We start from the raw sequence: 6,100 nt of genomic DNA, 5'->3' as shown, positions 1-6,100 counted from the left end.
TATATTATGAGAAAAAGCCTGTAAGAGGCTTGTGCCAGCAATCTTCCCAGTCCTTTCTTTCAATATGCCCGGAGGAGTTGGGAAACGTTTATTTCCTTTTATAAGCAAAACAGTTTATTTTGAAAGCTGGACCCAGACAAATGTGAACTTTAGGTATGATTCATTCATTGAAGCAGACAAATTCAAATCACAACTTGTGAAGGTTGATTTATTTCAACAAACCATAATTACAGTTAACTATGGGTTTATGTTCAGATAATATTACCTCTGGATGCAATCATGATGTCCAATGAGACCAGGATTCAATATTTTGTTTGTGTGACTGTGTGAAGGTGCATGTGTGTGTACATGCAGAAAATGATCTTGATCTGTGACTTTACAAAATATAAGAGCTGCCAAAATATCCTGAGCTTTGTGGCTTTATTCAAAAAGTACATTTGTAGTGTAATCAAGAAATCCTCATAAATGTGTATTACTGGAGAAGCTAGAAAGAAGGGTGGGCTTTCTTGTGTTCTTAAAGAGCCTGACACTCTTTGAAGATTTAGAAGTCTTGCAGGAATACATGCAGGTTGTTATGATTTGTATAATCCAAATCGTGCCAAATATTAAGGCATTCCATCTGTTGACAACTGTTCTTCTGCCTTGCCAGGTGGCAGAATATAATTGCTAGAATAGGCAGTGGGCCACTTAGGAAAGAATCTAACTTCATTTGACCATTTATGTGGAAACCCATGGTGTTGATGTGGCTGGAGCTGAAAGAAAACTGCTGAACTGCTTGATTCTATCTTGAGATCTTACTTTTCCCTCAGATTCTACCTTGAGTGTTCTTTTTTTAGTTATTCTAAACAATGCTATTTATATAAATAAGTTATGAGCTGATGGCGCATAAATTCGCAAAGCCTGTTTCAATACTTAAACTTGTTTCAGACTATTATGCTTTGTGTAACAAAATAGAAAGTATTCATTTTCATAAATGCTAGTATGGTAGTGTTTGAACAAAAGTGGCAAATAAAAGTGTTTGCATTAGACAGAATTGAACCAAACCTGTGGTGAGGGTTCCTTTTTTGTTCTGCAATGAAATATTTATTTGTGCTGGAATTTTTGTATTCAACCTTAACGACAAATCTGGAAATGAGCTTCAAGACATAATTGTTGGAGACATTAGGCATTGGCTATATTGCCACCCAAGCTCAAAGGATTATTCTCTAGATTCTGTAGTGTAAATGTGTTGGTACCCTATTTTTTTATTCAGTGCATCTGGACATTTTTCATCTGTGCTAAATTGATTCCTAATGTGACTCAAAAGGGAAGTGAAGTAAAATTCTTTAATATTATACCTCATTACTTAATGCCTAACGTCAAAAAAATTATCTGTAGTGAGTAATTTATCTCATTTTTTAATGAGACTGGTAGGTTGAACTTACATTACCTCTTCTCTTTCAAAGAACAACAGAGCATTAGAAGGAAAGAATAATTTCATTGCCCTGCTCTTGCAGAATGAAATTTTGCCATTATCTTCCTGTGTCTGCTGCTATGCATTAATCTTATCAAAAGCAATAGAGTAAAATTAATATAATTCTTAACACACATCATTGCACTGCAAATTGCTTGATTTGCTTTAAAATAGCTAGTGTAAACTAACGTAGAACAAAAAAAGAGGAAAAAGAATCTAAACAATTGTATTGCTTTTTTCCTTGAGCATGAGAGATGCTTTTTCCAAATATTTGTGAGACTCCAACTTATATTTAGAGATCCACATGAACTCAGGATACAACTTTGTCATATTTTCGGTGTCTGAAAAGGTTGATCGGTAAGCTGTATTTTTTTTTTTTAAGAATAGAGAATTTTTTGTGAGAAGAGAGCTTAATCTCTGAATTTGAAAACATTTATTGCCAATAATTTTAGATTTTATGAGTTTTACTTCTGATGTATTCAATTTCTAATGTCCAGTTCTTCTAAACTGAAGTGAGTTTTATATTCCATAAACTTTACGTATTCTTTAATTTTGTTTAAAAATACCTTCTCCATGATTTGACACAGAATTACTCTAGAAAATCCTCTTTTGATGAGTGTGTGTGTATATATATACAGTGGGGCAAAAAAGTATTTAGTCAGCCACCAATTGTGCAAGTTCTCCCACTTAAAACGATGAGAGAGGCCTGTAATTGTCATCATAGGTAGACCTCAACTATGAGAGACAAAATGAGAAAACAAATCCAGACAATCACATTGTCTGATTTGGAAAGAATTTATTTGCAAATTATGGCGGAAAATAAGTATTTGGTCACCTACAAACAAGCAAGATTCTGGCTCTCACAGACCTGTAACTTCATCTTTAAGAGGCTCCTCTGTCCTCCACTCATTACCTGTATTAATGGCACCTGTTTGAACTTGTTATCAGTATAAAAGACACCTGTCCACAACCTCAAACAGTCACACTCCAAACTCTACTATGGTGAAGACCAAAGAGCTGTCGAAGGACACCAGAAACAAAATTGTAGACCTGCACCAGGCTGGGAAGACTGAATCTGCAATAGGCAAGCAGCTTGGTGTGAAGAAATCAACTGTGGGAGCAATAATTAGAAAATGGAAGACATACAAGACCACTAATAATCTCCCTTGATCTGGGGCTCCACGCAAGATCTCACCCCATGGGGTCAAAATGATCACAAGAATGGTGAGCAAAAATCCCAGAACCACACGGGGGGACCTAGTGAATGACCTGCAGAGAGCTGGGACCAACGTAACAAAGGCTACCATCAGTAACACACTACACCGCCAGGGACTCAGATCCTGCAGTGCCAGACGTGTCCCCCTGCTTAAGCCAGTACATGTCCGGGCCCGTCTGAAGTTTGCTAGAGAGCATTTGGATGACCCAGAAGAGGATTGGGAGAATGTCATATGGTCAGATGAAACCAAAGTAGAACTGTTTGGTAGAAACACAACTGGTCGTGTTTGGAGGAGAGAGAATGCTGAGTTGCATCCAAAGAACACCATACCTACTGTGAAGCATGGGGGTGGCAACATCATGCTTTGGGGCTGTTTCTCTGCAAAGGGACCAGGACGACTGATCCGTGTACAGGAAAGAATGAATGGGGCCATGTATCGTGAGATTTTGAGTGCAAACCTCCTTCCATCAGCAAAGGCATTGAAGATGAAACGTGGCTGGGTCTTTCAGCATGACAATGATCCCAAACATATCGCCCGGGCAACGAAGGAGTGGCTTCGTAAGAAGCATTTCAAGGTCCTGGAGTGGCCTAGCCAGTCTCCAGATCTCAACCCATAGGAAACCTTTGGAGGGAGTTGAAAGTCCGTGTTGCCCAGCGACAGCCCCAAAACATCACTGCTCTAGAGGAGATCTGCATGGAGGAATGGGCCAACATACCAGCAACAGTGTGTGCCAACCTTGTGAAGACTTACAGAAAATGTTTGACCTCTGTCATTGCCAACAAAGGATATATAACAAAGTATTGAGATGAACTTTTGATATTGACCAAATACTTATTTTCCACCATAAATTGCAAATAAATTCTTTCCAAATCAGACAATGTGATTGTCTGGATTTGTTTTCTCATTTTGTCTCTCATAGTTGAGGTCTACCTATGATGTCAATTACAGGCCTCTCTCATCTTTTTAAGTGGGAGAACTTGCACAATTGGTGGCTGACTAAATACTTTTTTGACCCACTGTATATACATATGTATATATATATATATATACATATATGTGTGTGTGTGTGTGTGTGTGTGTGTATATGTTTTCTGAGGTTTTCGCGGGTATTTGTATGTAGGTCTTTGGTTATTCGGGAGAAAACCCGAATAACCAAAGACCTACATATATATATATATATATCAGAATTTTATATGCTAGCAGGAAATATCTGAAATAAATTGAATACAAATGAATTAATTTCTAATCGTATTGGAAATTGCTGCTTATGCCACATTTTTTGAATGAATCTTATAAATGGTTTTCTGGAGTTTTGCAGTCCTGAACTATTAAAGGATCAGATGCTGTATATTGAACTATAGTTGATGTCTGTTGGAGGAAACCCAGGATTCAGACCTAAAGGATTCTGTTCTGGTTGAATGGATGAGATCTTGCATAGTTTTGTCAATAGGTTATATGCAGATTAGGTAAATCTATTTTCTAAGTTAATGTTTATAACATTATTAGCTCTTTTAAAAACGTTAGATTATTTGTCAATCGCTTGCAATATATTGGCCTTTGAGAGGAGGAGTTAAAATTAAATATAGCATTTTACAAAATTTCTTAGTAGACAATAAACTATCTCTACCATTCTGATTGTGATTTCTGTGCTCCAGAATTTTTTCTTTGATATAAATATTTTGAATGTTTATACTTCTGTTTCCTTGGGCAATGGATTTTTTATTTTTTATTTTTTGGGAGCAAGTTCACCAAAGATGGCTAAGGATGCTTAGTTGGAGGTGGACAGGTAGACATATGTGTCTGGAAGTCAAGTTTGGAATTGCAAATTGAGTACTGAAGGTCAACTTTTACAGGTATATAAATTGAACCATTGTTTAAGGCAAAAGGTTTTGAGAATTCAGCCTTGCAATAGCAGGCTGATGTTTTGGGGAATGTCCTTTTTAACACTTCTGAGGGATGTGAAGGTGTGCTGCTTCTATATATGCAGGGTCATGTTTCATTGAGACGTATTGGCAAATTGGTTCTGTATTGGCAGTTATATTCCTTTTAATTTGCCCAATTCTTTTAAATAAGTCTGTTAATGTCTGTCTCTGCATCTTGTGATATGGAATTCTATATATCAATTATAGGAAAAGTTACTACATAAAACATATTGCTGGATTAGATTTAGAACTTTTAGAATGTCACAACCAGGGAACAAAAATATGCTCAATATTGTAAGATTATATGTCGTGTTATATTCTGTAGGCATGTCTTTATGGAAAACCTGTTTACTTATGCCATTACTTGTCATTTAAGTCATGTTTTCCATATACAGGTAGTCTCATACATTTAGTGATCATTCAAAGTTATAATGGCATTGATTGAATGATGGCTATGACCAGTCCTCGGAGTTCCTGCCATTCCAACACCCTCTCCAGTCATGTGATCCTAATCTGGACACTTGCAGCTGGCTTATACTTACGACTGGTTGCAGTGCTCCACGATCACATGATCACCATTTGCTATTTTCCCTGCTGGTTTCCCCAGAAAGTCAATGGGAAAGCTGGCAGGGAAGATTGCAAGTCATTGCCCACCCATGCACTCTTCCACAGCCCCTTTGTGCTTGTGGCATGCTAGCCACATCCCACCCTCCTCAATTCTTGCATACCTTCACTGAACCTCACCATATTTCACATCACTCCTGTGTGCCCTTGCGCTCCCTCCCCAAACCTCAGTGCACAATGCACATCTCTCATGCCCTCTCCCATCCAGCAGCAGCCACTTATTTACCTGCTGACTTGCTTGAGAGCCATCTGGGGCTTACAACTTCCTGTCAGTTTCCTCACTGACTTGATGGTGGGAAGCCAGCAGGAAGTTTCCTTCCCTAAGGACTGTGAGATTTGATTTATAGTGGCAACTAGAACTGCAGGGATTATTGTCACTAAGGGATGTGGTGGTATTTTATGACCTTGTGGCTTAGTGACAGAAATTCCAAACCCAATTGCTGTCATAAATCAAGGGTTACCTGTATTTCTTTACACAAATTGTTAGAAAGCAACTGGAGTTGTAAGAAGTAGTACAAAACAATTTCTGACAGAAAATTCATTAAAATTTTACTTTGCTTGAAGTCTGAATTTTCATTTAATTTTGTCAAGCAAGATACATTCCAGCATAAAGCACTAAGAAAATTCTCATGATCAAACCAGGGATTCATTTTGCTGGCAAAGAGCTTAAGGAGATGGACATTACATGTGCAGGGAAAGAGGGTGTGCTGTCAGAATTTGCCCCTGCTTGTCCTGGGGAAGCCAGCAGCCATATTACCCAGATAAAGGAGAAAGCAAAGCCTCGTCTTGAATTTTGATAGTGCACTATTTTGCCTGACAAGTTTGATCAGTTGTTTTTTTTAAAAGGGCCATCTGGATTTTTGTAGTTCAATTCTGGTATACCT

Source organism: Pantherophis guttatus, chromosome 3 (assembly GCF_059756535.1).
Source record: "Pantherophis guttatus breed Tessera chromosome 3, ASM5975653v1, whole genome shotgun sequence".
In the NCBI taxonomy this organism is placed as follows: domain Eukaryota; kingdom Metazoa; phylum Chordata; class Lepidosauria; order Squamata; family Colubridae; genus Pantherophis; species Pantherophis guttatus.
Note: the sequence above shows the minus strand (reverse complement) of the source record.